This window comes from Terrapene carolina, unplaced genomic scaffold (assembly GCF_002925995.2).
Source record: "Terrapene carolina triunguis isolate 2854851 unplaced genomic scaffold, T_m_triunguis-2.0 Scaffold112, whole genome shotgun sequence".
In the NCBI taxonomy this organism is placed as follows: domain Eukaryota; kingdom Metazoa; phylum Chordata; order Testudines; family Emydidae; genus Terrapene; species Terrapene triunguis.
Window position 1 is genome coordinate 4161400 of NW_020664463.1, and position 27155 is coordinate 4188554.

A 27155-nucleotide genomic window follows, 5' to 3' on the forward strand; every position below is an offset into this window, starting at 1 on the left:
CAGCTGACTTCAAGCAGCTGGCTCTTGTTCCTGTATTGCTATGCAGAAATAGGCACCTCCCTGCAGTCTGTATTCAGGCATCTGATTCCTGTTTGTGGCTGTCTAGCAGAGAGAGAGAGAGAGTGTTGCTTTCCTGCTCCCAGAACTTAGTGTTCCAGTTCCTGGGCCTATAGGTGTGCATAGCATTGTGTGTGTACCTGCTGCTACATATCTGCCATTTGAACCATTGTTATGTTTTGTTCAGACTGTTGCTGACAATGCTGGTTCATTGTTATTACGTGGTTTGGTTGACTACTGATCTGCGTGTCTTGCTTTGATTTCCTTGTGTTTTGGGATTGCTGTTCTGGGGTGCATCAGAGTGTAACAGAAATAGATACCTAAGTCTTGACTTACACTATCTCTGAGAGAGGAGCTTAGCACACACCCCTTTCATTAGCATCCCCCACTGGCTAACTTAGGTGATTCCCTACCTAGCATGCTGACTTTTGTGGATAAAATTCTAAGGTGCCTGCCTCTCTCCATTCATTGTACAGGGAGCCTAGGAGCCTAACTCAGGCTTTGCGGATCACAGTAATCTTCCCGCGATTTTCTAGGTGCCCTGACACTTAGTGTTGCAATGCCCAAGTGCCTTTGTAGATCCAGGCCTACATTTCTATTTTCACTGTCTCATTCTGCTTAGGCACTGCTGCAACTGCCTTTCTAGTGAAAATTTATCTAAAATAACTAGCCTTAGTGGTGCTGCACTCTCATAGTGCAGCATGCCTGCCCGCTTCTGGCCCTTTACATTTGGCAGAGTGAGGCAGCCACAGCCCTAAAGTGGCCATTTGTGACGGAAGGCTGCTCTTTATCACTTCCTCTCTCTTTGTTGGTAAGAACCTGTTGTTATATTTCCTCCAGTTTCCACTTTTTATATTGCTGAGGAAAATGGCACTTTTTTTTTTACATGAAGCTTGTGCAACTTTAAAAATAAATGTTACTACAATGTGAGGAAATTGGTTGATAGTTCTGATTTAAAAACAGTATCTGTATTATAGTACCACATTGGTATATAGTGTCCATGTTCTCCAGCCTGGGCTCTGCTGCATTTCCTTTAAAAAATAATTCATAAATAGCTAAGGGATAAAATCTATGAGCTATATTATCCCTCAGAAGGGCTACTACCACATAGGAGATAGGAAACTGCTTGTTTGTGCTGAGCCTTGCTCTTGCAAGCACTTAATGCATACGCTTATCTTTGCACTTGCTGTGGGTACTTCCATTTAAGTTAATTGAGTTAGTCCTGTGTGAAGTTAAGCACACATGTAGGAACTTGCTGAATCAGAGCCAGTTTCTCCCTCCCAAACCAGTAGAGTTCTCCTGAGGCTCATCTGTGCCACACTTGTTTCTTCCAGCACCTTGACATCATGGAGTCATCCTGTCGGGATTTCCCCACTGTCTGCTGTCCTCAGCCTACACCACTCTGGGGGGAGTTCCAAATTGCTGAGGCAAGGGAGGAATGGGTAAGTAATACTGAACCTGTCAGAATTCATCTTACATGCTGAATTCTGGTAGGTGTGTTGTGAGGAGGACCATGCTGTGGAAGTCAGCCATCTCTCTTGCTGCAAGCTTTTTAACAGAATAGGGCCTACCATGGGGCTGTGGAAATGGAGTATAATGTCTCAGAGGTGATATCACATAACTCTTTGACCTCTGCTCTGTGTGTGTGTATATATATATATGTATATGTGTGTGTGTGTATGTTAGGGTTGCCAATTTTCTACTCCCACAAAACCAAACACCCTTGCCCCGCCCCTACTCTCCTCCCAGGCCCCACCCCTGCCCTGCCCCTTCTCCGGGGCCCCAGCCCCCACACACTCCAACCCCCTTCCCTCTGTTGCTCACTCTCCCCATCCTCACTCACTCGCTCATTTTCACTGGGCTGGCTCAGGGTGTTGGGGTGTGGGAGGGGATGAGGGCTCCAGCTAAGAGTGCAGATTCTGGGGTGGGGCTGGGGATGAGGGGTTTGGGGTGCAGGAGGGTGCTCTGGGCTGGGATTGAGGGGTTCAGAGGGCAGGAGGGGGATCAGGGCTAGGGTAGGGGGCCAGGAGTGCAGGCTCCGGGTGGCGCTTACCTCAGGCAGCTCCTGGAAGCAGTGGCATGTCCCCCCCCCTCCAGCTCCTACGTGGAGGAAAGGCCAGGTGGGTTTGCGCTCTGCCCCCCACAGCTCCCATTGGCCACAGTTCCTGGCCAATGGGAGCTGTGGAGCTGGAGTTTGCCGTAAATGCATGACTGTTGTCATTTTACTGTGGGTACAGTGAGAATAGATTTTCCAGAAGATAAATTCTTTATTGTTATTTATTATTTGTATTTCAGTTGCACTAGAGGCTCCAACCAAATTTGTAGCCCCATTGTTCTAGAAACACATAGTTAGAGACAGTCCCTGCCCAATGACCTTACATTCGAAATAGATAAAACTTCCTTTATCATACTCTTTGACTTATCATACACTTCTTATGGGCAGATTAAGGCTATGTCATCACTGCAAATTTAAAAAAAAAGATGTGTTTTTACATTAAGATAGCTAACTCGAGTTAGCCATCTCACTGTAAAATCCTAGTGGAGATGTAAGGAACGTTAGTATTTAACTCAGGGTAGCTAGTCAAGGATAACCCCAGGTTGGTGAGGTGGGGGCATAGGATTGACTTTGACTAGCTACATCAAAGTAAAACTACCTGGGCCTTTTCTCAACCAGGATTTAAAACAGGATGTAAAAAACACATTTTTTTCTTTTCTTTTCAGTGAAGATGTAGTCTAAGTGATAGGTCCAAGGTTACATAGGAAGTCTGCAGAAGAGGCAGGAAATGAACCCTGATCTCCTGAATCAGTGATTTAACAAGAAGACCACCTTTCCTCTCCTATTAAAGAGACTTGATTAATTTGAATCCTCAATTCCAGTAGCTTCATTTTAGTTCTCTAATTCTATGCTTTTAGTGTAAATGATGAAAAGCTTAGATGACATAGACGTAGTATCTAGGATTAAATTTTAATTATACTCAAAATATACTTGGATCTATTTTTTAGCTTCTTTTTTATGTTAGAGAGCTCATGTTGAATTATTTTGGTCTGATGTTTACTATAAAGACATCTGTATGAGAAACAAAGATTACAAAAATTAAAAATTCCCCATTAATTTCCCCTGATACCTCTCCGCATATAATACCACTCTGATTTAATAGCTATCTCTGAAGCTGAATACTGATGCTGTTGTTACTTGGTTAGCTGAGAAATGCTACCTATTGCAAAGTTACCATGTCCAAAGCTCACTTTCCAAAGTGAAAGAAATAAAACGGATTGATTATCCCTATTTTGGTTCTGCTGCAGGTCTTTTCATAATCTCATAGATTTTAAGGCCAGAAGGGACCATTGTGATCATCTAATCTGAAATTTTGTATACCAGAGGATTTCCCTAAGATAACTTGTTTGAACTAGAATGTGTGTCTTAGAAAAATATCCAATCTTAATTTTAAAATTGCTAGGAATGGAGAATCTGTCACAACCCTTGATAAATTGTTCCAATGGTTAATTTATCCATATGGTATCTGTTAATTTCCCAAATGGTAACCATATGTTTCAATGGTTAATTACCCGAGTAATTGGTGTCATAAAGTATAGCAGTTCTATATAAATTATTATACCATGTTTAGCACAGTAGCATCTGAGCACCTTCCAATAGAGCATTATGCAATGTGACTAAAATCTGTCAATTGTTTGTTTATTTGTTAGTCTGTTCTCTCATCCACATCCCAAAGGGGAGAAGCATGTGCAGTGGAGTGACTTGTTTTGGTGGGGGTTGTTTAAATACCTATTAATATGCATTTATGTTAGAGATGGCAAAGTCAGAGAAATGTACTTGCACTTGGAGTGGAAGATGGTGGGATTTATGACGCAAAGTTTTTTTCCAGACCCAGTCAGTAAATTATAGAAAAAAATCTATGCAGGTTTGAATCCAACACGAATTATATGATAGTACACGTTATTTCGATTGACAGTCATTGTGAAATTCTGTATTATGTCACTACAATGTCTTGTTAAGTGTTTCACATATCAGTATGTACAGTATCCTAATCTTCTTGAGCATATTTGTCTTTTGGGCTGTATAATACCCCTGATCTGCAGTGGAAATGCCACTGTTTACAATGGGAATGTATGCATATATATATGCAAACCATATTAAAATTTGAATGAGTACTGGAGAGTCTTAAAGAACTGTGCTTCGTGACAAAGAAGTGGGTACATTTTGACCACACTTTAAAGCTCTATCTTGTATTCAATTGTCCTTGGTTTTTGTTTTCTGTTTAAAAGAAGTCCTTGCTTTCTTTATTGATTTTTTTTTTGTCCAGTTTCTCTCTCTCTCTCATCAACATGGTCTGGATAAAAGTGATGAAATGGAACCTGCGAGCTATTAAGCGATTTACTTTTGAACAGATGCAATATTGATTTTCTATTTGTTGTGCTGTCAGTCGCTGAAGTGCCTGAAACAACTGCAAGACTAATCAGTAACTTTCTGGGAAATGTCAATTAATGAAACAATTACTGTTCTGGATCACTTTTTTATAAGAGGCTAATGAAACTCATTGTTAATTGAATTCACATCTTTGTTGCTGGTATGCTTGATTACCCCAGTAGTGTTTTTAATGTGGAAGAGGAAAGGTTGAAAAAGAGTAGATGAGTAATGAAAAGATAACAGATCCAGGATTTCACCTGTACACAGGGCCGGCTCCCGTTTTTTTGCTGCCCCAAGAAAAAAAAAGGGGGGGGGGCCGAAGCGCCAAAAAAACCCACAAACAAACAAAAACAAAAAACCCAGAGTGCCGCCGCCGAAGCAAAAAAAAAACCCAAAAAAGGAATGCCGCCCCTTGAAAAGTGCCGCCCCAACCACATGCTTGGTATGCTGGTGCCTAGATCCGTCCCTGCCTGTACAATTGACATCAATGGCAAAATTCCCATTGACTTCAGTGAGGACAGGATTTCACTCTAAGTGTTTCCTGGAAGGTTTTTCAAGATGTGAAATGCAAAACATTATACACAAAAAGGAATACAGTGATCCAGGGAAATGTGACACCAATAATTACTTGCTATCTGTCTATCTATCTAGAAAGATGTTGAGCTCACACCTGTGTTCCCATCACAGTTCCCACATGATACTGATTCTTTGTCACTTTTGACCCTTTGAATCACTGATGACTAACATCCAGGTTCCTGTTTTTTACATTCTTCCTAGACTGACCCAGTGTTAATTGTACCTTTTTAATTTCTTTTAAAAATCCGGTCTTTAAAACTGTTAACTTTAATTAGGTCACTTAGGCTTTTCCTAGTTTGAGGGGGAAAAATTCCCCCCCCCCTTTTTTTTTTTTTAGATTAACTAATCATTTAGTGGAGCTTTCCTCCAGTGGTATCACAGCAAAGATTAAAATTGCCTGGAATTATGGCAAGGAAGGGCGATGGAGATTAAAGAGAATTTTTTATGAATTTGACTTTTGTCCCTGAAGACCTTCTTTACAGCATTGTAGTTCAAGGTAAAATTGTTAAAAGGGCTGGCCTTGAGTATATCACATAACCATTGTGAGGCCTCAGTTTCCCCATGCCTTAAAATGAGAATTGTGATGCCTGCCTTTGTAAAGTCCTTTGAGATCTACAGAAAGAAAAGCACTAAGTGTCACTGTTTGATTACTTACCTATTCTCAGGGTTCTTGCTTAAATCATATTACTGTTAATGAGAGTTAAATATATGGGAGGAGACTGACGCCTTCTATCACAAATTGAGCAGGGCAGAAAATAGCTTTCCAATCCCACAAGACTTTTTGAGGTTTAAAAAAATTTTCCTCTCCCAAATTGGGATGAAGAGTCAATCTCTCAAAAAAGTGTATGAACTAAACATAAAAATTAGATCAGTAAAAATTTCATTTCAATTTCAAAATGTTTTTGTTTCAATTTTAACTTTTAACTTTTTACTAGAAATGACCTTACATTTTGAAATAAAACTCATTTCTAAATAAAAATGAGACACTAGACAATTTCAAAACTTATTTCAAAATGGAAATTCAAAACTGACCTTTTTCTGCAAAAAGTTTCAGCTTTGATGAATCCGCATCTTCAGAAAATTGCCAACCATCTCTAATCAGCCGTCTGAGCAGCACTAAAGTGCTCTGAGGCTTTAAAAAAGTCCTATCTAGGGAACAGATGTCACGTTCATAGTATTAAGGGTCTACATGGATGCACCATCTTGCTTGCCAGATAATGAGCTTGAGGGGGTTGAAAACGCCATCACTTCATATGGAGTGTTATTACAGTGGCTATTAGTTATATAGTTAATTATATATAATTCTAAATTAGAGTTTTCCAATGCTGATTATAATTGGTTGTTCTGTTGCACATGGAATTTTTAATGGTGTGTGGTTTAAATTGTAGTTCCGGGGTGGTCGTTAAATGGGATTTCTTCAGTAGTGAATTGACACCTGTAATTGGATAATAGATTAATTGAAGCAGATTTAGCAATTAAGAAATTCTATTTATAGTTGGAAGAGATTTCTCACTCCTCTTCTCCCCCCTTGTTTGTAACTCTTTGTTTAAGTGAAAGTAATAACCTTACTCACAGCTAATAGATTTGTTTTGAGTAAAGGTGGATATAAGAGAGATTCAGATCTGGATTGGCTTTAGGCCAGGATTGGGGCCAAATCAGGGCTAGAGCTCAGATTCAACTCAGTTGTTGAAATTTTGAAAACTTTTTGTGAGAAATCCATTCAAAAAGGCAGTATTCTTGCAAGATCTGCTGATCTCATGAAATATCCACCATCCTGAAGGAAGTGGGTCAGCTGTGGGGTTTTGTGTGTGTGTGTGAGAGAGAGAGAGAGAATTTCATCATTGTAGTACAAAGTCTCAAGAGAATGACCCATTTCCTCAGGATTTTGGCAACAGCCAAACTGCTTCTGCGAAAAGAAGCCATCTTCTTTGTATGTGACCCAAAGACAAAATGATGGTGGCTTGCAATTCAGGGTCTGGACTCTGAATTTTCCCTGCCTTCACAGTTAGGTGGAATTTGTTTTGGTCCATCTTTACTTCTGACTTGTTTTCCTTTTCTGTGGTTTGACGACATACTTGAGCATTATAATGTGCTTGGAAGTAAAACACACATGGCCATGCTCAGGGGAAGATACAGTTTTGCTTCCTTTCCTGACTTTTTTGATTATTGCTAGTTTCTTGGTCCTTTTTTCGTGGAGCAGGAATGGCGGGGGCAATGGGAAAAGAGATTATTCATTGCTGATATGAACTGGGTAAGGGATTCTCTCATGGGTTCTCAGGGCTCCTTGAAGACAAACTGGGGTGAAATTAAATTGGGACTGTTTGTGATGTTTGCAGCTATATGCCTAACACAGTGGGGTCTTGGTCCGTGACTAGGGCTCCTAGGTGCGATGATAATACAAATAATAAATAATAATGATCTGTAACTATTGAGATTTTAGTGTCTGTGTGCTGCACTTTACACTTCGGTGAGTCTTTAGCGTGCAGCAGCCATTTTGTGAGTTAGTGTTGATGCAGCATGTCATAGAGGAGACCTATACTCTGCTCCCTTCTGAGGACTTGACTTTGGGGGTTTTTTGGTCATAAATCCTGCACAGAGGTCTCTCTAGAGGCAGAGGCCTGTTGAAGTCAGGCACTTGGCATGGTGGGTTTGCTTTGCCAAACTGGAGCCTTGTTTTATTGTTTTCTTTAAAGGAAAATAATTGAGTTTGTGGCCCTCTCCTTTTTTTCTCTGCTGCTGCTATTGATGTATAAGAAAAAGCCTGAAATATTGTGGTTTTTGAAGATTTTCTTGTTGCGGGTTTTTCACAATAGAAATTCAGGTCCTTTATAGACTGAAAAGAGAACTACCAAAATGATGACATTAAAAGATTGAAGAGGGTACAACCGGAGTTATTGGGGCGGGGAATATTCAGCCAGACTGTAAAAAACTGTTTTTTGTTTAGTTTTTGTTAACACCAGATTAACGTCAATGATGAATTAATATTAATAATGCAGGAAGCCTTTATTAAAGATTCGGTACCTTCACCCTTTGATTAAGGGGCAAAGAACTCATAATAAACATCCTTTATACTTGCCAGAGGTCCTTCAAAAAAGCTAGGGGTCAGGGAGACGACTTTCTTGTATTTCTAAGGTAAAAAGCAAAAAACCACCTTTCAGGCCTTCTTAATACTTAAGGGGAACAAGACCAAATTTTTGTAGGTCCCTTTTAATCTAAAAGTTTCCATAAACCATGGCTCTAGTTTATGTGCATCCTGGCTCCCCTTCAGCCCAGCAAGTAAAATTTTGTTTAGAAAATATCAGAACTAAAGATCTCAATTTTTCAAAATGAAATTGTTTTGTATTTCTATTTTGCAGAGAATTTTCAAATGTTTTGTTTTCATTCCAAATCAGAATCCTAAATCTCTAAATCCTCTGAAATGGAATTGCTGTTCTCTGCCTAGCTCTACTTACAATCTATATAAACAAGACAGACAAAAGGTAGGGGACAGTGAACAGCTAGAGTGAATAGAATGGTGTGTTAGTATCACTACATAATTTTAATTCTTTGGGTGGAGTGGAGTGAGGTGGGGGATTAGCTTTTCAGAAAGAAAAAGGGAAGGGAGAGAGGGGGACAGGACAGAGGAGAAGAGGGAGGGGCAGAAGCTATTAAGAGGCGGTGGTGTGAGGCTGATGGGAAGACTGAGGGAGATAGCAGGAGGGGACTGGATGTTGTCTTTTGCTCTTCACACAACAAATATATCAGGAAGGAACCACAGTGGTATGGTGGAGTCCAATTAACTGTGTTCACAAGCATATATAACATGCAAGGCCTAGCTATATATATACACTGCGGCTCTGGTACAGTTCTGGCAGCTTCTGAAATAGGGCTCGTGAACTATTTCAAGTGTACTGCCCAATTCCTATACACTACATGGTGCAAACAGCCAATCAGCACAAGGCAGAGAATGTCTGGTCAAACCTGTAGAAGACACACTGATTACATCATTACTATCTATCAGCCCAAAGCTGTAAAATCTGCTGTTGCTGCTCCTGTTCTTGGTCCTACCAGCTTCAGTTTCTTTGGCCCATAAGGCTGGCTCCTCCTTGCCCATGTGGTTCTGGTTATTGGTGTTCCCAGAAGGGGGTGTGTGTGTGTGTGTGTGTGTGTGTGTGTGTGTGTGTGTGTATGTGTGTGTGTGTGTGTGTGTGTGTGAGAGAGACTCCCCTGCATAGTTCTGGGTCCAAGATCAGTGTGTGGAGGGAGGTGGTTCTGGCTGGGTCCCATCTTTCCCCCCATCAGTGCAATGCTGAGGTTGCTTCAGTTCCTTTGGGCCCTCAAAAAACCTGTTAACCTTTTCTCCTCATGTGAACTACTCTTCTTCTGCCCCCTATGCACTTCGTTCACCAAGTTAGTCTTGAATATTTAAAGATGAACTACAAATATTCTATAAAATATTAATGAAAAATGGTCTCCTCTCACTGACCTAAGATTAGCTGTGCATTGTTTGGCAGTTTTGCCTGGATTTGCTAAACTGAATGACATAAAATCTCACAGCAACCTTTAGCATATAAATGAATTTGAAGTAATAGTTTATTGATATTCTCCATTATAATATAGTGCATATGGTTGTATTCATTCAATAAAGTTTTATATTAAAAGAAATGTAACCTATAATCCTGCCACCAACTGCAAACAATTAATGTTAGCTTCTAAAATGAAAGTCCTGTTAGCTTCGTTCTCAGAAATCAGTATCTTTATTGCATCAGTGCATGTTAATCAACAACAAATAATATAGCTACTTAAAATGATTTTTAATTTCATTGTATACTTAGGAAATACGTTGTTGTTGTTGTTTTTTTATCAGTGATTTCTTATGCTGGGAGGACAAAAATGTATCTTAGACCGATCCAGCTTTTCAGGAAACACACTATTCAGATAACAGGTCCTTAATCATATTTTTCTTTCAACAAACCTGCTTCACTGGCATGTTTTGAGAATTGATACACAATCTGTCCATCTGAGCAATGCCATACTTGAAATCTGTTTTATGCAGCCCTCTCATAATAAGAATATAAATCAACAGAAAGCATTTAAACTGTCTTTCTTGCATTTGCAAACATTGGGCCAAGTTATGCTGTCCTTGCTTTCAATTATAATTCAGTGTAGGCTTTGCTTAAGTAAGGACTGCAGGATTTGGGCCATAAAAATATTTTAAAAAGCATAATAGTGTAATTAGTAATTAAAAATAATAGTCAGTGTAATAGTGTAATTAAAAAACAAACAAACCAAGAAGACATCATTTTTCCATACTAAAACAAATTAAATTAGATTTGTAACATGTTCTCTCTCTCTTTTTGGATATTCTGATGCATACAGTGTAATGTTTCCTGTTGTTATAAAGGATAGTTCTGTTTCAACTTCTTTCTGTTCAGTAAATTATATTTGCTGTATTTAGAATATTGCCAAAAGTGGGTAAAATACAATACTTTCTCTGCTATGTTTAATTTCCAGTAAACTGTTGATTTCAAACGGAAACAAAACTTAAAGTGAAATTCAAGAGTTGTGAAAGTATGCAAACTGAAAATGACCCAAAACAGTTCAGTAAAACCTATGTGCACCACAAGAGGTGAGTTTTTTGCACAGTTGGGTTTTCAAGGTTCTGTGCCCAGTTCTGCCATTGACTCACTCTATGACCTTGGGGAAGACACTCCTCTTCTGTGCCTCAGTTTCTTCATCTTTAATAATTTGTATATAATAGTTCTTGCTTCTCAGGGATATTGTAAGCCTGACAAGTACAAAGCATGCAGCGATTGTATGTATACAAATAGTCCGAAATCTTCTGACTGGCTCTCAGAATTATACCCCTATAAAATGGTTGTGAGCAGAAGCGCTTCCTGAACAAATGAAGAGACCAAGCAGCCCACTCTGCTTAAGAAGTCATATATGCAGTGATATTACAACATGACATGGCTTTTCAAACTGGAGCAAGTTTTACAAAGGTTACTATGTGACCTTTGACGTGTTTTTCCTCCTTCCGATTTCTTGGCATGTTAGAGCAACCTGGATAGTGTGGCTAAGGTTTGGTAAAAGACATGCTGGTTTGCATGCACTGAGTTCTGTCAGCTGCATTTTCCAAGTGAGAATTTTTGAAGACTTTCCACATTTTAGCCTTTACAACTTTTTGCTAACTCCCTTCATGTATTTTGAATTAGATTAATTTCACTAGAAATTATGGAGGAAATTCTGGATTTATGTGTAGTGTTGGGGAGGAGCCGGTGGTCGTGGTACTCTTAGGTACCAATGACATAGGGAAAGATAGGAGCGAGGTTCTGAAGGACAAATTTAGTCTGCTAGGTAAGAGATTGAAGTCCAGGTCCTCCATGGTAGCAGTCTCTGAAATGCTTCCAGTTCCACGCGCAGGGCCAGTTAGACAGGCAGAACTGCAGGGTCTCAATGCATGGATAAAACAATGGTGTAGGAAGGAGGGGTTTAGATTTATTAGGAACTGGGGGACCTTTTGGGATAGGGGGAGCCTATACAGGAAGGATGGGCTCCACCGAAAACAAAATGGAACCAGAATGCTGGCACTTAAATTAAAAAAGTTGTAGAGCAGTTTTTAAAGTAAGGGCTGGGGGAAAGCCGACAGGGACAGAGGAGCACATGGTTCACACAGAGACATTCCTTACGGGAGGATCTATTTATGGAGATTCTCTATGTCCTAGTAAGGAGGAGAGGATGAAAGATGATAAAATATAGGTAGGGTATGATGAGAAACAGTTAAATGAAAAAGAGTCTATTCATTTACATCATGTAATGGCAGACAGCTAAAAAGTAACAATTTTAAGTGCTTATATAAAAATGCTAGAAGTCTAAATAATAAGATGGGTGAACTAGAGTGCCTCATATTAAATGAGGATATTTATATAATAGGCATCACAGAAACTTGGGGGAATGAGGATAATCAATGGGACACGGTAATACCACGGTACAAAATATATCAGAAGGACAGAACAGGTCATGCTGGTGGGGGAGTGGCACTATATGTGAAAGAAAGCATAGAATCAAATGAAGTAAAAATCTTAAATGAACCAAACTTTACCATAGAATCTCTATGGATAGTAATTCCATGCTTGAATAATAAGACTATAGCAGTAGGGATATACTGCCGACCACCTGACTAGGATGGAGACAGTGACTGTGAAATGCTCAGGGAGATTAGAGAGACTATAAAAATAAAAAACTCAGTAATAATGAGGGGGGGATTTCAACTATTCCCATATTGACTGGGTACATGTCGCCTCAGGATGGGATGCAGAGATAAAGTTTATTGATACCATAAATGACTGCTTCTTGGAGCAGCTAGTCCTGGAACCCACAAGAGGAGAGGCAATTCTTGATTTAGTCGTAAGTGGAGCACAGGATCTGGTCCAAGAGGTGAATATAGCCGAACCACTTGGTAATAATGACCATAATATAAGTAAATTTAACATCCTTGTGGTGGGGAAAACACCACAGCAGTCCAGCATGGTAGTATTTCATTTCAGAAAGGGGGACTACACAAAAATGAGGAAGTTAGTTAAACAGAAATTAAAAGGTACAGTGCCAAAAGGTGAAATCCCTGCAAGCTGCTTGGAAACTTTTAAAGACACCATAATAGAGGCTCAACTTAAATGTATATCCCAAATTAAAAAACAGAGAGAACCAAAAAAGGGCCATCATGGCTAAACAACAAAGTAATAGAAGCAGTGAGAGGCAAAAAGGCATCCTTTAAAAAGTCGAAGTTAAATCCTAATGAGGAAAATAGAATGGAGCATAAACTCTGGCAAATTAAGTGTAAAAATATAATTAGGAAAGCCAAAAAAGAATTTGAACAGCTAGCCAAAGACTCAAAAAGCAATAGCAAAATTTTTTTTAAGTACATCAGAAGCAGGAAGCCAGCTAAACATCCAGTGGGGCCACTGGACAATCAAATTGCTAAAGGATCGGGGGGCGGGGGTAGCCGTGTTAGCCTGAATCCACAAAAACAACGAGGAGTCTAGTGGCACCATAAAGACTAACAGATTTATTTTGGCATAAGCTTTCGTGGGTAAAAAAGATGCTAAAGGAGCACTTGAGGGTGATAAGGCCATTGTGGAGAAACTAAGTGAATTCTTTGCATCAGTCTTCACAGCTGAGGATGTGAGGGAAATTCCCAAATCTGAGCCATTCTTTTTAAGTGACAAATCTCTAGGAACTGTCCCAGATTGAGGTGTCATTAGAAGAGGTTTTGAAAGAAATTGATAAACTAAACAGTAATAAGTCACCAGGACCAGTTGGTATTCACACAAGAGTTCTGAAGGAGCTTAAATGTGAAATTGCAGAACTACTAACTGGTATGTAACCTATCATTTAAATCAGCTTCTGTGCCAAATGACTGGAGGATAGCTAAAGTGATGCCAATTTTTTAAAAGGGCTCCAGAGGTGATCCTGGCAATTACAGGCTGATTAACTTGACTTTAGTTTCAAATAGTTTGCCTGGTACTGAGTAAAGATTAGAATTGTCAGACACATAGATGAACATAATTTGTTGGGAAAGAGTCAACATGGTTTTTGTAAAGGGAAATCATTCCTCACCAATCTACTAGAATTATTTGAGAATGTCAACAAGCATGTGGAAAAGGGGCATCCAGTGGATAGATTAATAGATTCTAGGACTGGAAGGGACCTCGAGAGGTCATTGAGTCCAGTCCTCTACCCTCATGGCAGGACCAAATACTGTCTAGACCATCCCGGATAGACATTTATCTAACCTTCTCTTAAATATCTCCAGAGATGAAGATTCCACAACCTCCCTAGGCAGTTTATTCCAGTGTTTAACCACCCTGACAGTTAGGAACTTTTTCCTAATGTCCAACCTAGACCTCCCTTGCTGCAGTTTAAGCCCATTGCTTCTTGTTCTATCCTTAGAGGCTAAGGTGAACAAGTTTTCTCCCTCCTCCTTATGACACCCTTTTAGGGTGAACTTATATTTTCAGAAAGTCTTTGATCAGGTCCCTCACCAGAGGCTCTTAAGCAAAGTAAGCTGTCATTGGATAAGAGGGAAGGTCCTCTCATGGATCGATATCTGGTTAAAAGATAGGAAACAAAAGGTAGGAATAAATGGTCAGTTTTCAGAATGGAGAGAGGTAAATAGTGGTGTCTTCCAGGGTCTGTACTGGGACCAGTCCTATTCAACATATTCATAAATAATCTGGAAAAGGGGGTAAACAGTGAGGTGGCAAAATTTGCAGATGATACAAAACTACTCAAGATAGTTAAGGCCATCGCAGACTGCAAAGAGTTAAAAAGGAATCTCACGAAACTGGGTGACTGGGCAACAAAATGGCAGATGAAATTGAATGTTGATAAATTCAAAGTAATGCACATTGGAAAACATAATCCCAACTATACATATAAAATGATGGGGTCTAAATTAGCGGTTACCATTCAAGAAAGATCTTGGAGTAATTGTGGATAGTTCTCTGAAAATATCCACTCAATGTGCAACGGCAGGCAAAAAAGCTAACCATGTTGGGAATCATTAAGAAAGGGATAGATAATAAGACAGAAAATATCATATTGCCTCAATATAAATCCATGGTATGCCCGCATCCTGAATACTGCGTGCAGATGTGGATGCCCCATCTCAAAAAAGATATATTAGAATTGGAAAAGGTTCAGAAAAGGGCAACAAAAATGATTAGGGGTAAGGAACAGCTTCCGTATGAGGCGAGATTAATAAGGCTGGGACTTTTCAGCTTGGAAAAGAGATGACTAAGGGGGGATATGATAGAGGTCTATAAAATCATTACAGGTGTGAAGAAAGTAAAAAAGGTAGTGCTATTTACTCCTTCTCATAACACAAGAACTAGAGATCACCAAATTAAATTAATAGGCAGCAGGTTTAAAACAAACAAAAGGAAGTATTTCTTCACACAACGCACAGACAACCTGTGGAACTCTACCAGAGAATGTTGTGAAGGCCAAGTCTATAACAGGGTTCAAAAAAGAACTAAATATATTCATGAAGGATAGGTCCATCACTGGCTCTTAGCCAGGATGGGCAGGGATGGTGTCCCCAGCCTCTGTTTGCCAGAAAATGGGAATGGGTGACAGGGGATGGATCACTTGATGATTACCTATTCTGTTCATTCCCCTTGGGATACCTGGCACTGGCCACTGTCGGAAGACAGGATACTGGGCTAGATGGACCTTTGGTCTGACCCAGTATGGCCGTTCTTATGAGTCTGGTGAGCAATGTGGTTCTGGCAGCTAAGTGGAAGCTAGAATTTAAAAAAACAAACAAAAAAACCAACCACACACTTAAAAAAAATGCTGCCTCTTACCTGTTTGAAGGAAGAGAGAGACTTCGTTGGTCATTTTTCTTTTAAGAGGTACTCAGATACTATGGTCATGGAGGACAATATGAGTACCAGGATAGACAGATTTCGTAGAAGTATTTCCATCTCTGCATCTAAGGAGTTTATTTTTCACATGTATTACATTCCTGTATAGTGGAAGAGGATCATAGAATCATAGGACTGGAAGGGACCTCGAGAGGTCATCTAGTCTAGTCCCCTGCACTCAAGGCAGGACTAAGTATTATCTAGACCATCACTGAAAGGTATTTGTCTAACCTGCTCTTAAAAATCTCCAACGATGGAGATTCCACAACCTCCCTAGGCAATTTATTTCAGTGCTAAACCACCCTGACAGTTAGGAAGTTTTTCCTAATGTCCAACCTAAACCGCTCTTGCTGCAATTTAAGTCCATTGCATCTTGTCCTATCCTCAGAGCTTAAGGAGAATAACTTCCCTCCTCCTTGTAACAACCTTTCATGTACTTGAAAACTGTTATCATGTCTCATCCTCAGTCTTTTCTTCTCCAGACGAAACAATTTTTTCTATCTTCCCTCATAGGTCATGTTTTCTAGACCTTCAGTCATTTTTGTTTCTCTTCTCTGGACTCTCTCCAATTTGCCCACATATTTCCTGAACTGTGGTGCCCAGAAATGGACACAATACTCCAGTTGAGGCCTAATCAGTTCAGAGTAGAGTGATAAAATTACTTCTTGTGTCTTGCTTACAACACTCCTGTTAATACATCCCAGAATGATGTTTTTTTGTAACAGTGTTACAAAAAATACTTTACACCTGTGAGAGTTCTAGGGGAAATCCCAGACTTCAATTTTCTATATTGTCCTTCTCTCTTGTAATGAACACTGCGCAGAGTAGAGCAGAACAACTACTTCTTGTGTCTTAGTTACAACAATCCTGCTAATGCAGCCCAGAATGATGTGGGTTTTTTTGTTTGCAACATTGTTACACTGACTCGTATTTAGCTTGTGATCCACTATGACCCCCTTTCCGCAGTACTGCTTCCTAGGCAGTCATTTCCCATTTTGTATGTGTGCAACTGATTTTTCCTTCCTATGTGGAATATTTTGCATTTGTCTTTATTGAATTTCACCCTATTTACTTCAGACCATTCCTCCAGTTTGTCCAGATCATTTTGAATTTTAATCCTGTCCTCCAAAGCATTTGCAACCCCTCCCAGCTTGGTATCATCTACAAACTTTATAAGTATACTCTCTATGCTGTTATCTAAATCATTGATGAAGATATTGAACAGAACCAGACCCAGAACTGATTCTTGTGGGACCCCACTCGATATGCCCTTTCAGCTTGACTGTGTACCAGTGATGATTACTCTCTGGGAACAGTTTTCCATCCAGTTATGCACCCACCTTATAGTAGCTCCATCATGTGAGACAGTATCAAAAGCCTTACTAAAGTCAAGATATACCACATCTACCGCTTCCTCCCCTATCACAAGGCTTGTTACGTGGTCAAAGAAAGCTATTAAGTTGGTTTGCCATGATTTGTTCTTGACAAATCCATGCTGACTGTTACTTATCACTTTATTATCTTCTAGGTGTTTGTAAATTGATTGCTTAATTATTTGCTCTATTATCTTTCTGGGTACTGAAGTTAAGCTGACTGGTCTGTAATTCCCTTGGCTGATAAAAGAGACCCTGAAATTGGAAACTGATTTACACTTATGACTGTTGTTCCCTTTCACAAGGGTTTTATTTATGGAAATATTAACTCTTTCCTTGGTGAAAATGTGGTGGACATAAAGTATCTGCTTACCTTCTGTTGACCCACAGATATTGAATAATGCCTTACATGTACAATCCAGTCCCTATAAAATCCATATCTATTTAAAATGAATCTTTATTTTATGGCATTCACTCCAGAAGAAGCCCAGTATAGAAGTCATAATTTTAAATCGACAGAACAATAACAATACACTGATCCCATGAATACCTATGGTCATTCAGACTAGAGGGGGGCCTGAGCTGCAAAAATTGCATTTGGAGTCAAACTTTCTCAGAATTTGGTGGTGCACGTATCAGTGGTTTTAATTTAGCCCATTATAGACCTATAGAGGGGTCAGATGCGTGGTTCAGTTCTACCACACACCTTCAAAGTTATGCAGTCTTTGGATCCAGGCATGTGTTTTGATCCTATTTATAATCCAGATTGGATGTTTATGGGGTAAAAGTTCAAAATGGTGCACTAGGACGTTAAATGTCCAAATCCCTCTGCCAGGCTTTGAAAATTTGGTACATCATTACATCCTTCCCATGCTGCTGCTGGCGCACAGGCTGGAAACTAGTCTCTTCCATTCCTCCCTGTCATTTGCTGCTGCTTCCATCTGCTCTGTGGTGTTGAGACTGACTGCTCTGCCCTCCCTGCTAAGGGTTCTTTCTCCGGTTTCTTTTGTGGGGGGAAATGAAGGCGCCCCATTTGACAGCCTCATGTGGGGTCTGTGTGTTGGCATCTGGAGTACATGCCCCAGTATATGTCCAGTGCTTCCTTCTAAATCTGGTGGAGATGAGCTGCTGGTTGGTGATTTCTCAGAGCTCTTCACTGGTAATGAAGTCTTTCCAACCAATGCCCAAAATCTTTCTTAGGCACTTATTTTCAAAGGTGTCTAGTTTTCTGTCTAATGTTTTGTCTCCAGCTTTCACAGCCATACGTTAGCATTGAGAGAATGTTTGAATTGAAAATTCTCTGTTTTGTTCTGGTGCTGTAGATCTTTGATTTCCATATGTTGTTGAGTTTAGTGAATGCTGCTGATGCCCTTCCTACCCTTAATGTCACTTCCTTCTTGAAGTCTCTGTTGGCCAATGTGGTGCTGCCCACGTAGGTGAAGTGTTCTACTTTCTTGATATTTTTTGCCTTCTAATGTGATGGTATTACTTGATGTCTGGGTATCAAGGATGTTAGTTTTAGCATGAATACTTTTGAGCCGTCTTTAGCTTGATGTTTTTGCCAGGTTGTCTGTCTTTGTTTCTAACTTTTTGGAGATGTTGCTCAGTATTGTGATATGATATCAACAATGTCTGGATCATTAAAATATTTGCCATTGACCCATGCCATACCAATGTTTGTGTTGCTGATACACTTCTTCATAATCCAGGCTATGTCAATGCCAAAGAACAGTGGTGATAAAATGCATTCCTCTTCATGCCAGTGTCTACATTGAACCACTCTGTTTAGTTGTTCACCCTTACAGAGCATTTCACATTTCTGTTTGTGGCATTTATGATGATGGCCACTTTTGCTGGGATTTCATAGGACTGAAGTATATTATGCAATGTATGTATGTGCCAGCTGTCAAATGCCTTTTGAAAATCAAGAAATCATTATGAGGGGAGCTTGCCATTGTATACATTCTTCTCTGATGGCCTGATCTACCCAGGTTCTCTGAATCCAGCCTGTTCTTCTCTAAGCTTTGCATCCACTGCCTCTTTCATCCTGTAGAATATCAGTCTGCAGGAGACCTCCCCTACAACAGAGTAACTCCTCTTCATACCAACAGAACTCCACTGGCCATCACCTACAGTCCTCAGCTTAAACCTCTCCAATGCATCATCAGTGACCTACAACCCATCCTGGACAATGATCCCTCGCTTTCACAGACCTTGGGAGGCAGACCAGTCCTTGCCCACAGACAACCCACCAACCTTAAGCATATTCTCACCAGCAACCACGCACCGCACCATAACAACTCTAACTCGGGAACCAATCCATGCAACAAACCTCGATGCCAACTCTGCCCACATATCTACACCAGCAACACCATCACAGGACCTAACCAGATCAGCTACAACATCACCGGTTCATTCACCTGCACATCCACCGATGTTTTATATATGCCATCATGTGCCAGCAATGCCCTTCTGCTATGTACATTGGCCAAACTGGACAGTCACTACGTAAGAGGATAAATGGACACAAGTCAGATATCAGGAATGGCAATATACAAAAACCTGTAGGAGAACACTTCAACCTCCCTGGCCACACAATAGCAGATGTAAAGGTAGGCATCTTACAGCAAAAAACTTCAGGACCAGACTCCAAAGAGAAACTGCTGAGCTCCAGTTCATTTGCAAATTTGACACCATCAGATCAGGATTAAACAAAGACTGTGAATGGCTATCCAACTACAGAAGCCGTTTCTCCTCCCTTGCTGTTCACACCTCAACTGCTAGCAGAGGACCTCACCCTCCCTGATTGAACTAACCTCGTTATCTCCATACTGATTCTTGCCTGCATATTTATACCTGCCTCTGGAAATTTCCATTACATGCGTCTGACAAAGTGGGCATTCACCCATGAAAGCTTATGCTCCAATACATCTGTTAGTCTTAAAGGTGCCACAGGACCCTCTGTTGCTTTTTACAGATCCAGACTAACACAGCTACCCCTCTGATACTTGACTCCTCTCCATTTGTTACAGTCAGTACGATCACCCTCTTTTGAGTATTCTGAAAACGATTCTATGTTTCCACTGGTCAGGAGAGGTTTCTTCTCCACCCCACCCCCAAACTTCGCTGCACAGTTCTGTCAGTTTTGTTAGAGTGATGGTGTTGAGTGCTTTTAGCATTTTTGCTGTGATTTTTATCATCTCCCTCCTCTATTTTTCAGCTTCTTGATTGCAGACTGTACTTCTGCCGTCTCTATTGGACCGATGTTAATGTCAAGTTGACAAATTAGCATGTTCTATCAAAATCTGGTGCTGAAGCGGGGCTGGGGCTGTTGAGGAGTTCTTAGAAACCTTACCTCTTAACAATTTATGATGGATAAGTCATTAAAAGTTCAGTTTGGCTAAGCATCCAGTAGTTCAAATGTTTATCAGAACCAATTGCGTCTGCAAAATTGGTCTGGAAATCTCAAAATAAGTCTTTCTCCATTATTTCAGTTCATTCATTTCCATTCCTGCCAGTACCACAGCAATGGATTCACAGGCATCTGGACTAGATTTTAAATATAAGCACCTGTAGGAGAGACCATTGTAGCAGGAACATAATATAATAGACAGGGTTGATAGCTCTGCCTGTTATTAAAGTTGCTCAACACTTCCCATTATAAGACCCTGTTTTCAGTTGATTGTAACTTTGCCAAACTTTAACCATTTGTGCTGAAATTTACCATGCCAGGTGTCTGCCCGAATTATTCTGGAAAATATCAGCAAAAAAGGTTGTCCTCTCTGAGAAGAAGTCTAGGGACATACCTTGTTTTCAATGTTAAAAAAAATTCTGGCAAGCTTTTCTTTGGAAAGCTCTGGAGCAAGAATGTGAAATTAGACAGGAGGAGGCCTTTGTGTCTCCAGGGAAATCCACTGACATTTGGCCAAAATTATCAACTTTTTAAAAAACCCAGTTTGCAAATGCTGAGTAGATACTCCCTGTGTTTTTTAGCAGCTAAAATCTCTGAAGATTCTGTCCTCACTGAGCATTCTCCAGCTTTTGACAACATAGACTGTGCATGCAACATCCCCACAAAGCAACTGAGCCTGCTCCAGCACAGAGCTACAGGGGTGAAGCTGGATTTTTCCCTATAATGGTTGCTCCTGGCTGGTAGGGAGAAAAGAGAGATCTGATAAGGAGCCAGGATGTAGAGGGAGACCTGGTCAAAAAGACATGAACAAGGAGTCTGAGTCGGGGGGGGGGGGCTGTGGAGTGGAGTGGAGGAGTCTGGGGATGGCTGGGCAAGACGACTTGATTTTGCTGCAGTAAATGGTCTTTTAACGTAGGTTTTTGTGTGTGGAGTTGACACAATAGATTACAGTAAAGCAAATTCAGAATCTATGAACTTTTTGTGTTTCTCTTCAGGTCAGCAAAATCATCAGTCCTTTTATATTTATATTCTTGCTGTGTTATTCCTAGTGCTGAAAAATTTTAATCCCTTTAGTTTCTTTTTTTTTTTTGAGGGAGAAAAAAAGTCTGGCAGTTGGGATAGCACAAACATCAAATGTGTTGTGTGAACATCTGGAAAACCTGACATTAAATATTGTGTTCAGCAATCCAAGTCCTTGACACTGGAATTGCTGCATGATCTCTGTTCTCAGAGATCAACATAAAGTGAGGCTTTTTCTAGGCGAAGTGGGTGAAGTATCACTATTGAGCCATTTATCAAGGGTTTCTGTCACTTTGCAAAGTTCAGCAGACGGTCATGAGGGGTTCAGAAAGCACACTTTAACAGAACACTAATTTTGTGTTCAGTGCTGGAAAAATGAAAGCCTCGATCCCGCAAACACTTAACAGCATGAGTACCTCATTGGGAACGTCTACACAGTGAGAGGCCGAGAATCTCAGTGCCTGGGTTGACAGGCTCAGGCTACCACATTAAAAATAGTTGTGTAGAGGTTGCGTCTTGAACTCTGATGCACCCCCACCCTGGGCTTCAGAGTTCAAGCTCCACCCAGAGCTGCAACATCTACACAGCTGTTTGCAGCATAGAGGTACCCATTGACATTAGTGGAACTTCTCATATGAGTAAAGTTGCTCCTGTGCGTAAGTGTCTGCAGAATCATTTTGGAAAGTAGTCAGTGCATCTAAAATGCTAAATATCTATGCCAGAGTCAAATCCTGGACTTTATTGAAGTCAGTCAATGGGACTTTTGCCCCTGACTTCAATGGAGCCAGGATTTCACCCTCATCACCGATTTTTATGAAATCTTTGTGTTTTTTTCAGCATGCTACCAACCTGCCAACAAGGCATGAAACAAATTTTGAAAACAAACTAAACTTCAGTTATGTCTTCAAAATCATTGTTGATACCTGGTTAAAATAGCCATAAGATTAAAAATAAGATCTAAGGGTAACGCTTTCAGAGCCCAAGTCCCATTTTTGAAAATGACTTTGGCTCCTAAATTTCATTGAAAGTCAATGGGACTTAGATGTCTGAATGCCAGATGCAGTTTAGATGTACCCTTCAGCAGAGTGCTTCCCAGCTTGGATAGAGAGACTCATGCTATCTCTGCTTGAGCTAGCGCACCAAAAATAGCAGTGTAGCCAGAGATAGTGTTGACGGTGGCTCAGGCTACTCCCCCGATTACATACTCAGGGGGTCTGGGCAGGTTTATACTCAGGGGGCTACCCAAGCCAGTGCCTGTACTACCCTGGGCAGCACTGCTACTTTTAAGAGAGCTACTTTGAGCAGAGCTAGCACATGTGAGCATGGATAGACAGAAGAACATTCCCAGTTTCTGTGTAGATGTACCCTTTGGGTACGTTTACACTGAAATTAGACACCCGTGGCTGGCCCGTGCTAACTGACTCAGACTTGCAGAGCTTGGGCTGCAGAGCTGTTTACAACTGAATCTGAGCAAAACAGAGATTATACTGGTGGACATAGGTGCAGTCTCCTTGGTTGAATGCACGCACGCACACTAAGTTAATTCAGTCCAGAGTTTAGAAGTGCTCCTGGATACCCGACTGATGCTAAGCTCTTATGTAGCAGCACCCACAACTAATACTAGATCACCTCTGGTGAGCTAGAAGACTCCATCCCAACCTGGAGAACAATGACCTGGCCTCTGATATGCATATCACTGTCTAGCTGGAATAAAGCAATACAACAAACTTGGGCTTGAAACCCTCAGTCTCTACGAGACTTCAACTAGAATAGAGCACTGCAGCATGTCTGCTAAACAACATCGTACTATTGAAAGCACATCAAACTTGTCCTCTTTCTCTCTATCCTGGCTTCCCATAGAATATAATAATATAGACACATAGTAATAATTCTATAAATAGAGTAATTTAGAAGAATACGGTGATGAAGTACAATACAGATATAAGGACCTGAATGGGATAGAGAAAATAGAGCTATTAAAAATAAGGGAAGTATTGGGAGGAGGTAATAAAATAAAGCTGGAAATTTGATCTGTCACTTTTTATCAGTTCTGAAATGTCACTTGCTGGTTCCATGGGTCTAATAATTATGAAGGTCAAAATCAAGACCTAATTGTCATAATCCCCTTTCAGAGATTTGTTCCTATTATCAATAATAATATTTGCACATTTCATATTCAGGATTTACATTCATTGTAAATTAAGAAGAAGAAGGAGGTGTAGGCACATTGTAAATAGACTCTTCTATTACTGTTTCTCTAGGGCACTTTTCCTTATCTCTGTTGGAGCAAAAGAGCTTGTTGGCAGAATAACACACTGATTTTGGAGGGAGATTTTTGCAGAGGTTTTTGTTCTCCTTTTATTATATTTTATTTATCATGTAGTACAACTACAGATGTGCAACAAATTACAGGAGATCACAAGGACTAATAGGAAAAGATCTGACGATGAAAAATAGAGAAGTAAGACTGAAAACTTCATCACAAAAGTGCACAAGGATACTATAGAACAGCAAAAGAGAAGAATTAAAGGATAAAGTACAGAAATGACATTGACAAGTATGAGTTCAATCTGTATAGGTTTCCAGATGAGGCTGCCACAACACACCATAGTAATAAGGTTGAGATTAACAACAAGGAGTCTGGTGGCACCTTAAAGACTAACAGATTTATTTGGGCATAAGCTTTCGTGGGGTAAAAAGAAGGTTGAGATTAATTATTATTTAACATTTGTGCAGTGTTTCGAAGATATGCACTTTATGTACTGTGTAGTAATAGAAGAGTTGGGTGAAAGACACTTGCTCAAATAGAATAATTGTTGCTCCATAGAACAATACTTGGTACCACAGCTTGTTTCCACAAAAATCAAAGCTACTAAAATGGACTTAGGGTACTAATGCTACTACTATCTCACAGAAGAATTGACTTTGTACTGTACTTAGTTTCAAATACCTCCAGAATAGCAAGCTGACAGTGTTCCAAACCTGGAACCTTTGGGCCCTCCAATAACTTATGTAAAACTAAAACTGGATGAAATGTTTCTGCCAAAATGTTTGGTGAAAAATGTAGATTTGATTACACTAAAACATTTTGGAAATTTGTATCAATAATGCCAAACTGTTCATTTTGGGGAGGGAACAAAACCAAATTAAAAAAAGAAAACAACCCATTTTGTTTTGACATTTTTGAAATCAAATGTTTGTTTGTTTGAAATGACTTTTCATTTTAAATTTCCTTTAATTTTATTTTTAAAAATCTCAGAATGTTTGCTTTAAAACGGTCAAAATTGAAATGAAATGTTTCATTTTGGGATGAACAAACATTTTTTTGAACTTCCAAAATTGCCATTGAACCAAAAAATCCATTTGCCCAGCTCTAACTAGTAGCAATAGCCACTTTGCATTTCCAGGATAAAGTTACTCCAAGGCTACGTCTCGCAGATGTAAACCAAACCTTTGACCGCTCATGTTGTTTAAAGATCCCCATGTCACTTTTTGCAAGAGAGTGAGAGTGTTGTTAATGCCAGCGATGTAAAAAAATTTTAATTTCATTTTGCTTCCTCAAATTCCTCCTGGACTATCAAATGAATAGGGTATTCCTTTGCGCACCCTGTCCTAAACTTCTGTGTAAGGTTGCTGTGGTCTGTTAAACATCTGCATGTTTCACACAGTGCTGTGGAAGTGAATGCTGCTGTGTATTTGATATTCCTAAAGTGCCTGGGATCCTTTGCAATTGAACTTGATATACATATAGATTTTTTTGTTTGTTTCCATTTTATATATGCAATTATCACACACACAGCATGCGAGAAGATGTATAAAGTCAAACTGGTACTTTGAATTTATCCAAAAATTGCTCCTTTCAAAAGCCAGGCTTATGCAATAACTAAAAAAGAACATGCATAATTTTATCACACAAAACATAGCAAAAGAAGAGGAGATTTTAAAAAAGTGGAAGTAGAGGTACAATAGTTGAAAACACAAAACTTAGCTTTCCAGTTTTGCTAATTTATAATTAACCTGTACAATATAATTAACCTGTGTAATTCTCTGTTGCAGGCTATCTTGAGGCAAGCAGTACTGTGTGTGTATGTATGTATGTCTATTATATATAAAATTATATACCGGTGTGTATCTCTCTAAACAAGAAGAGTAAGTATAGTTACAATAGCAAGAATAAGTTTGCCTTATTACATGAATATTGGTAGGTATACTGTGGGGTTTTACACCTTCTGCAGCATTCAGCTTTGTCTATTAGTGGAACCAATCAGGCTACTAAATTATTGTTCTGTTCTAACATGGTGATTCATATTTTTATTTATTTGGATTACTTAAAAAAAAGTGGTTGAAGTGCCTATCATAGGCTCTTCTAGAACTTAAAGTTCACAATAATTAAAGACTCAAATAAAACTACTTAAATGAACTGCCACTCATTCCACACTTGTAATCATATCCAGCCTCAGAGCGTATTTATCCTGTCAAGAAATAAGTCTCATTGCATCCCTTTTCCAAATGCCTGATTTAAAAAAAAAAAAACAACCAAAAAACCAGCTTTGCACCATGACCAAAACAGTAGCAATTCCAGGGTCTGGTGGAGAAAAGGGAAAGGCATGTTCTGGAGTCCTGGGAGGCCTCAAACAGAATGCCAGCAAGTACCTCTCTCTCTCTCTCTCTCTCTCTCTTTTGCATCAAAGAAACTCCAACTCATATGCCTTTGATCAACAAGTGTGGTTGTACATAAGTAAATGTACCATGCCAACATTAAGCAGACCAAATCCCTGCACGCTTCCACCAGTATTCTATCAGTGTTCTGAAATAACTTTGGTTTTAGTTTGTTTTTGGAAAGTATTCTTAATTGGTCTCCATTAGCTGATCTAAACAATAACATGTCCAGCATTTTTTAATTGCGTAGATAACTGCACAACCAAAATAAATGGCCCCGGAGTATTTTTTCTTTAAAGTTTGTGCTCTTAGGTTAAATTTAATCTTAACAATTTTAATATTTTTTTGAACTTTTTAACATCATACTATAATTTACCCCAATTAATTATGCTGCACCGTCATGGAATTCACACACCCCGTCCACTTCTCCAGTGACGCAAACTTTCAAAAGCAACTGTGCTGCGGATAACCTAAGTGCTGCCTTTGGAGCTAAGCATTCTGTCCTTGCTTGTTATTGTAACATTGATGTACATATCTTCCATTCCTCATTTGTTATATCCTAATGTCATTAGGATGAGCTTGCAGCAATTCTAAAAGCTGGCTGTACAACCTCTTTGACGTCATTAGAGAAAGGTCCCGACTACAGGCCTGGCATATATGGTCTGTGATATACTGTATAAAAATCCATGTCAGTGTTGGCTGTCAGGGAGCCCTGGAAGTGATTCAGCTGACTGGAACGGGCAGATGGCTGCTATCAGAGTTTTATTATCACCATGATTATTATTACAGTGGTTTCTGTGACAAGTTGAACTTTCATATTGGTGTTAAAGCTTAAGTATTTGAGCAACACATAGTGAATCTCAAATCCCCTAAATCCCTTCCAACCTGGCACCAAAATGTGGGACATCAGTTTAAAGCTAATTAGACAGATCACTTGGTTCTATTTCCAAGTTTTAGAATAACTGTCTGAAAATTCTTGCTCTCATGTAAACTGCTGACTTAAATATTTTCTAATTGTCTTGATTTATTGGACAAATTAAATTAAATATATTGTGAGCTTCTAGCAAAGTGGAAAAATATTTGAATAAGTTTGAGTGTTGCACTCTAATAGATTGCATACCTAGAACTATATTTTGGGAAAGGTCAGTTATCGTAGGCCATCACATATTGCCTGCAGAGTAACTAAGCATATATTACTCAGGAATAGAGGATTTCTTTGTCTGATA